Here is an 8,964-nt window from a genome sequence, read left to right as displayed (position 1 = left end):
CACCTTTACTCTTCCAAACATGCCTTTTGTCATTGTGGCTAGTCTCAGTTTGAAGGTGTCAGAAACTTCTGTAGTCCATGGTAATGTGAAACTCCCTTCGCTGTTGACAGTGACACTGGTGTTCCAGCAGTTTCCCTTAGTCTTTGTGGGTCCTGGGTTGTTCCTCAAAATCCTAACCAATTTCCTCTCATGTGAGGGTGAGTTTGGGTCTTCTTCTAGATATTGTAAAAGTTATGATACAGCAAAATAACTTTAAGTTAGAAAGAAATAAGTTTTCTTGTGAGTTCTTTAAGAAGTCTGCAGTAATACTTCTTTAGATGTCTTTAAGATATTCCAAAGTTTTTCTTTAAATGTTGGCTTTTTTTTCCCAAAGTACCTCAATAATGTTAAGGTCTGAGCTCTGGGTAGACCAATCCATGACTGATAGCGTTTCATTGTGTATTTTTCTATCCACATGTGCTTTGATTTTATCGGCAGTGTGTTTGAGATAACTGGCATGGTGAAACATGAATCAATTGCTAATTAGATGCTTTCCAAGCATTAGCCTTTTATTGTGCATCAAAATCTAACTTCACCTTTTAGCATTCGCTATTCCATCAATTTTGTTCCTTAACACCACCTGTTCCCAATGAATTTCAATATCCTTAGGTTTAGGCAATATTGCTCTGTTTCCATTCCTTAAGAATGACTTCTTGACACCCCTCTACACTGAAATCATTTGTCATGATTTTTTGGTGAATGCACTGTTCTGGACGGGCTTGACCTGGGAGATGTGGAACGTGTGCATGGATGCTGGAAGCTTGATTCTGACTGCTGAATGGCTGATGACAGCCTCAACCTTGTAAGGGCAGATGAAATGGGGAGCTAGCTTACAAGAGAGGGCCTTTCAGAGGAATGTCCTTAGCTGCTAGCCATGCATTTTGTCCAGGTTCAAAGTTGGGAGCAGCTGTTCAGAAGGCAATCTGCATAGTGGCGCTGCTAATCAATGGTCCAGAGGAGGATGTTGCGGTTCTCCTCATTCCAGGGTGGCAGATGAACTTGGCGGTGTGAGCCCAGTGAATGACGGCAGAGTGAGCAGAGATAGGAACGTATTTAGTGGGTCGGTATCTGGGTCTGGCACGTTCTATAATTAATTAAGCCTCTTGGTGGTTCTCAGGTAGGTTAAATTTTTGTGATGTGTCCAAATGATAAAAGGATGCTCAGCTCCTTCTAACCAGTGATGCCACTCTTCTAAGGCTAGTTTTACTGCTAATAGTTCTTGATCTCCAATATCATAATTTTGTTCAGCAGGAGTGAGGCAGCAAAAGAAGAAAGCAGTCCTACCAAGTAGAAGAGTTTGGTGACATTGTCGGGGAAAGAGCAAGGTGAGCAACTGAACTCAAGAGACAGAAACATACCAGACACTCACTTGGATCATAACAGTATGTTTGTTGTGTGGTACACTACAAGAAAAAAGTCTGCCTATAAGTCAGTTTAATCTAAAAAAGATGCAGACAGTTGAAGATAAAAGATATCAGCTGGAGAAACCAGAGGCCTTTAGTGAGAGAGGGTTGGGAAAGGTAAGGAAATGAATAGTTCATTTGCAAAAAAATGGAGAAGGTATGGCAGAATTAAAAAATATAAAGTGATATGGATACAGAGAACAAAAGACTTTGAAAGACAAAGGAAAAGAGGAAGGCATGGTGAGAGAAAACAAAAGGACGTTTATTAAATTGGATCGCTACGTGAAAGCACCCAAAGGTTTACTGACCACACAATGTGCTCTTATCCCAGGGCATAGCACAGTGCAGTTTTGTCAGATGCCACCTGTGTCTCCCCATTACAGAAAATGGTGCTTTCACGCATCAGCCATGGCAGCATGGAAATTTTACTCAGCATAAACGCTTCTGAAGGTCTCTAAGGTCTTATTGTATTTTTACCGTCAAGCTGTTTATGGTCTTTACAAATCATTCATCATTAGGGCAAATATCATCAATATTATTGATGATATAAATATATAAATATGATGATATAAATATCATCAATATTATTGATGATATTTTCATCAGTATTTTGTGTCAATATGAAAATACAGAAATATCAGAAATTATACATAACCAAAGACAAAACTCACTTTAAACTTTCCCGCTCACAGAATAATATTAGTCATCTGACAGAGACTTTACTGCTGAAAACAAAAAGGTTAAGCATTTAAAAGTTGTATCAACAGACTTTTACATTTTTAGTCTAATAAATCTTGAAAATTGCTTCACCACTTATAGTAGCACCACATGAATTTGTGGTTTACTTGAGAGAAATAAATAATGAATCTGTCCACTGAATGGAAAACGATGTTCCCCCTGTTTGGCTTTGCTTTGATTGTATGCTTTCAAAGTTTATTTTGTAAAACTGCAGGAATAAACATCCCAATGATTATATTTTTAGAATAACTCTAAGTAATGGTCTAGTGTGGAGTCTGAAGTTATTTTTTAATGGTTGCTTGTCATATTTCCAAAAGCAGTACAAAAAGAGAGAAAAAAAATTCAGGTGCATAATGTTTATGTGGTAGATCATTATCCATTCAATGTAAAACAGATTAACAGCTAAAGTATGAAGTAAGCCATGAGTTATAAAATAGCTTGGTCACGTACAAGTACTTAGTCTTATCAAGTACAAGATCAAAGAACAGTGTGAAACACTGAAGAACTGGATTTGAACAGAGAAATTAACCCCACAAAAAGCAGCTTTAGAGTCACTGAAACACAAGGAGATTGAAACTTTAAAACTGATTGAAAATGAACTAGTAAATGACTCAAAGAGGGGAGAGAAGTTGGTGTTTAAAATTACAAAAGCAAATAAGCAAGAGGTAGAACACTGCAGATTTCTTATGAGGTGTTATTGAGGCGAATCACGTATACACTACACAGACTGGCACGTCCAATCAGTACAACAGGCAATGAATTTGTTTGCAGTATCTTCTTGATTCTTTGGAAAAGTGTCACTTAACTTCTCATATTTCAATACTGACTGGAGAAACCAACAAACAAACAAACAAACAAAAATGGGAAGGGTAAGTGACGAGAGGGATCACTGGTAATTGAAAGATAAAATGTAGTCATGCATAAGGCGAAGAACATAGAAGCTCTCCTTTTTCGTTTAGGTGATCAGCACATGGGAGCAATAGAGATGGTGAAAAAGACTAAGAAAAGAGAGCTTAGTAGAAGAGAGAAATAAAGAAAGAGAATGAAGAGGAAATGGAGAAAAGTGTGAGTGATTTGCTCAAATTCCACTTTTCTACTGCTCATCTTTCTTCATAATAGAACTGTCAAATCAAAGTAGAGCTTAACGACAACCTGCTTCCCTGCCTCTTACTTTTAACTCTTCTTTCTGCTACTCTCACTTCTCTCTCATATTCTGATTCTGCTTTTTCTGTTCTTTTTAAAATCAAAACATTTATTTGTTCAACTAAGTCTCTGAGCACTTTATTTTAAAGAAAATATCGCTAAAAAAATCTCTCTTACACTTCACATTATCTCATCTTGTTGCCTTTTCATCTACAGCTCTTCTTTTTTGCTGAATCCCTACTCTCCTTCTGGCTTCCTGTTTTGCCCTCTGTATATAGTATTATTGAACTCCTTTCTTCCTCCTCTGCTCATTTATTTTTATCTGTTCCACCTCCCCTTACTCTGTAATCCCGCTTAATTTACACCCTCTTTAGTGCATGGAAATTTTTCTTAAAACCTTTGTACTTAAACAGCAGTGGCTGCCTGGACTATGAATATTTGATATAGGCTATATCCTACTTTCATGCTGAAAATGAACTTAAACAGACTTCAACCTGCATATAAAATAAACATTTTAGTAAAGTAATGTTTAGAAAGTAATAACATTACAATAGTCTAGTCAACTGTCATAAACAAGATGTGACAAGTGATAATAATAATAAGTGCACTGCATTAAAACATTGACAGCAGGTGGGATATCCGGTCTTTAAGTGATGACGTATGAATCCTGCTTCCGGGTTAAAACTACTCTGCGTTTATCAAGGCTGTTGTGTTTTTAACATGTTTTAATGCTTTGTATCTTGTTCTATTTAACATGAAGAAGCCCCTAAAAAAGGCAGTGATCACTGTCGGCCTCTTTCGGTTTGTATTACCACTGTTTATTTTAAAGCTCAGTTTTTAAAACCTTACGATGTAACTACAGACCATCCCATGCAGCAGTATATTAATGACTAACCTCATATTGTTCATGGATTATCTCAATAGTTCTCCTGATTGAAGTTTGGTCTGTTTACATCATAGTGAACATGCGATTGCATTTGTCCCTAACCATTGGGAACCCTTGCGTTAACTTTTATTGAGTAGAAAAAAGTTTTTATCGTACAGCTTCACTGTGCTATTGTGTTTATATTATGCTAACCTTAGTTGTGTAGTTAGCTACAGCTAGCCACCACGTAGCACATCATTATATACCAGCTAGCCCAACTAACCCTACAAACGTCACTGTTGTTTAGTTTCCTGTCTGCATTTATATTGGAAGTGATAACAGAGCTGTACGTTTTAATTTTTCAGAAATCCCTCAATCAGAACATGGTACAGTTTATCTTAAAAAAAATTTGGAGACTTCCCGCGTACCACTAGAGGGAGCCCATGTACCGCAGTTTGAGAACCACTGGTCTAGAACACTCTACAGTTTGAAATTAAAGGTCAGTTTGAAGTTTGATTTCAAACTTTTGAGGTCAGCAAAAACTAAATATATATCCTGTACCTAAACCGTGAACAGATCATAGTGCCATGTTTTTCCAAAACTGATTGACAACACACCCAGCACTAACATGTTAGGTGTTCAGTTTTTGTACGCTTGTACACTCTCACACTGGTTGTTCAAAGGATTTAAACTATGACTTGTCAGTTTTTTCTTTTTTAACTGCCCTAATAGTCCTGTCAAGATAATGAGAGTAGGAGGAATTGCATCTTCCTATCAACGTTCCCCGCTCCTGGTTTTCAATTCCTCCCTTTGAGAGTGTATGGATAAAAACATTATGAATAATAGTCTCTCTCTGAATCATTCTTTCTGTTGCTTGCTCTCTCCAATACACTTTGCTGCAGGTTCTTGCAGGGAGAATGATTCGTTTCAGTTTCTTTCTCCATTTGTCTTCACTGTGGGCTGGCAAAAGAAAAATGTTGTAAAGGAATGTTCTCAATTTTTCTCCTCTTGCTGTCTTCCATGCTTGTCCTTTATTTCTTTTTTTCATTCATACATGTCTCGAGGAATCCTTAAGAAGACAAATAGTATTTGTTTGTTTGGTCAAATTTCCATCCTGCACATTTTGTAAGGTCTTTGGTAAAAGTCATTATCATAAAGACTTGAAGATACCACCCATGCATTTTTTGCTGCTTATCCAGGTTTGTGTCATGGTTCTTGAACACTGAAACCGCTTGAAGATGATACACTAAAATCCTAAAAGGCATCCCATAAAATTTCATATCTCAAATGTAATACAATCCACACTATTTTGCCTCATTAGCAAGTAGCCGATATATAATAATTCAGCCCTAAATCAACCTGCCAGAAGTTAGCCTACGTGTTTGGTTCCACTGGTCCTATAACCTTTTAAACTTCTATTTCAGTCCCCTCGTTTGCAGGGCTAGTGACTCACTCGAGTGCTTACTGTCTCAGTTTCTTTCCACAATAATAATGCACAAAAAAAATGAGGAAAAGGAATATTTTTTTCTGCATTCGGGGCACCTCTCTGTGCATGATATTGTGTTGGAACTGCAAAATCAAAAGCTGCGGTGTGCATACTCAGCTGCTGTATTTATGTGTGTGCTCCAGTTTTGACATATAAATACCATCCCAGAGAGTAGCCTGAGGATGAGAACTGAATCCAGGTTACTCATTCATATTGGAGGATTGTGAAATTGTGGGGAAGAAAAAAAAAAAAGAGCAGAGAGAGGAATGTGCTGAAAACAGGAAGAAGGTGAACAGGAGGAAAAGCAGTCAACAAGGTGGTTTAGAGGAAAAGAAGGCCAAGAAGAAAGAAAATTTGATATGGGGATACAGAATGAAAAATCAAAGGGAAGTGGAAAGCTGGAGAGAAATTTTTAGATGCAGAGATGAGGTTATGGAAAATTTTCAAGGAAGGAGCAGGACTAATGTGTGATAATGTGAGGAATCAGTTTTGCATTTATTCACAATGTCTAAAACACTTCCATTATGTTAAGTCTCCCCCCCCCTTGTTATAATTTGAACAGGATTCAGATGCATGATTCATACTTTATATTTGCTGACTGTCGGAGACAGATTGTGTCTTTTCATTAGAATTACATGGTTATGCATAATGGAGAATATGCAAATATCATGATGAAGTAAAAATTGCATTTTAATCTGGACAGGTGTTTGTACTAATGAAGCAGAAAGGGCAAAATAAGCTTTTTTGAAGTGTTTTTTTCACACAAGTGATGCATTCATTACATGTCTTTTATGCAAAACATTAAGAGTTCCTTTCACTGAAACTAAGAGGGCGAGTCCAACTCCTGAAAAACACTCCCTTATGATAATCCCCCCTCCACCAAACTCTGCACTTGTTACAATGTAATCAGACAAGTACCATAGTACCATTCCACTGGCAACTGCCAACCCAAACCCTTGCCCCCAAACCCCCCTAACCCTTCCATCAGATTGCCAGACTGAAAAGCGTGATTCGTCAAGCCAGAGATCACATCTCCACTGCTCCAGTGGCGGCTTGCATCCAACACGTTACATTGCGCTTGGGAAGCAGTCATAGAAATCCATTCCATGACGCTCCCTACACACTGTTCTTGAGCTAATCTGAAGGCCACATGAAGTTTAGAGTTCTTTAGTGATTGACTCTGCATCCGGTGACTCCTCTCTGTGTAGTACCCAATTGCTTCTGCTTTGTTGTAATGCCACTAACAGTTGAATGCTGAATATTTTGCAATGAGAAAATTTCATGACTGAACTTGGTGCACAGGTGGGATCATATCACAGACCATGCTGGACCATACTGAGCATGCTTAGGTGTTGGCATTTATACACCTGTAGCCATGGAAATGACTGGAACACCTGAATTCAATGATTTGTATGGTGAGTGAATACATTTTTTATTTGAAGAGTCTACATGTTGTCTATGGATGGCAAAGTAATCCTATCCACAGTAACTATCTACTTAGACAGCATGTTTAAGTAGATGTTTCTAAGGTGTTTACACACACACACACACACACACACACAGAGAGAGAGAGAGGGAGGGAGAGAGAGAGAGAGAGAGAGAGATAATTAAATATCAGTTGTTATCAAAGTTGCTGTAATGGTAGGTCTGTCTTGTAAATATTTTTCTCACCAGCTAATTACATTAAGCAATGTAATTACTAAATGTAGTTGCATTAGGTAATTACATTAATTAATGTAATGTAATGTTAATAACTAACCTTAATGTACTCAAATTACATTAAGTGATTACTAGTCTCTAATCTAATGGAATGCAGGGGTCAACAGAGCTCTGACTCTTTGTTAGCCTGGCTGCAGTGCATAAAAGAGTGGTTCTTTTTATTTTACCACATCAATAACAAATTGTAAGGTGTGAGATGGCTTTTGAAGGCCTATATTAGGAAAAATACCATTATGTCACCAGTCTCCTAGTTGTAAATTAGCTGCACCAGGGTATCAAACTTCTCTGAAGTTGTCGCTGTCTTTTTCAGAGGAAAGGTATCAAGCATCATACACAGTGAGACTGCAGTACTGTTTATTAGGTAGCTGCTCTGCATTCTCCTGGCACACGGCATTGAAAAAAGTAACACATGAAGAATCCATCCATTTTCTTTTTCTTATTGGAGGGGCTAGAGCCTACACCAGCTATTCCAGGCAGGGCACACTTGAACAGATCACCTGGACAGGTCTTGGAGCACACACAGTCTCTCTGGGGTTGAAGCTGCAGGGAAGGTACAGAGAGACATATAAGAAAAGAAGACTGCAACCCTGCTACATTTAACTTTGGTTGCTGAAGCCTTAATATCACATTTTAATGCAATGCTGGAGTTTTTTCTCCTTTGTAGGTGTGTTGTTGAATGGGGAAGACTGATTTGAAACGTGAACAGGTTGATGGCCTACAAATAGCATCTCTCTGTCCCTGCTTTAATTTCATTAATTTCATTTCATGCAATTTGTGTTTTATTGGGCTTCTGTCTTGTTGTAAGTTTATTTGTCCTGCAGTATTTTCATACTGATTCCTTCTTCTGGCACCTGTGTCTTTTAGCACATTTCCCTGTCTGCGTTTTTCATGTTAACGTGACATCTTGTTTTTGTGGGGTTTCTTTTTTTCATGTTTTATTTTAAGGTTAGTTTCTTTCATCCCCTGTGTTTGTTGTACTTCCTGTCTGCATTCCCCTGATTACCCAATTGTTTTCACCTGTTCTTAATTAATTAAATCCACATTTTGTTCCACACCTACTTGTCTTCTGTAGTCAGTTCCAAAAGCTTTTATAGTCTTGTCTCCCATGTCTCAAGCTATCTGTTGATGTTCCCTGATGTGTGGCCCTGATTTCATTTTGTGTTCTTCTTGTTTGGTTTCTTTGTTTTATTTTGGAACAAATTATCCTTTTGATTTGATTCCACTGTTTCTGCATCATGCATTTAGTCCTCTCAACTCCGTACCAAGTGACAGTAGTTGACTGTACATTTACCTCTGCATGTACCAATTTAACCGCATTGCATAGCAGGTTGATTTTGGTAGCATCTTATCCAACCTTGTTCATTTTCTTTGGAGTGAAAGCTTTAGTGTGGCTAAAAGTGAGCCATAGCATCTATCCCCTCCTCAGCAGGCCATAAGTGCTATAGATTTGGATGTTGCCTGCATGTGCTTCTTCCGAATATAAAGTGCAGCTCCTTAGTAGCAGACAGACAGTTTTTAACAATCGCCCTAGTACAAAGTAAGGGTTAGAGTATAAATCTTCTTATCTGAAA

At 37.9% G+C, this 8,964-nt stretch overlaps 1 long non-coding RNA gene across 1 annotated transcript; it reads left to right on the top strand.

The window, feature by feature from the left end:
- Positions 1-795: 795 nt before the first annotated feature.
- On the top strand, positions 796-7,912 carry LOC109202145 (uncharacterized). Its single transcript, XR_002062068.2, has 4 exons — positions 796-1,156; positions 1,291-1,364; positions 6,977-7,089; positions 7,839-7,912. It is a non-coding gene; the product is annotated as an uncharacterized LOC109202145 (long non-coding RNA).
- Positions 7,913-8,964: the final 1,052 nt, after the last annotated feature.

Source organism: Oreochromis niloticus, linkage group LG5 (assembly GCF_001858045.2).
Source record: "Oreochromis niloticus isolate F11D_XX linkage group LG5, O_niloticus_UMD_NMBU, whole genome shotgun sequence".
NCBI lineage: Eukaryota > Metazoa > Chordata > Actinopteri > Cichliformes > Cichlidae > Oreochromis > Oreochromis niloticus.
The sequence above is the reverse complement of the archived record's forward strand: the minus strand, read 5'-3'. Positions and strand labels throughout refer to the sequence as shown.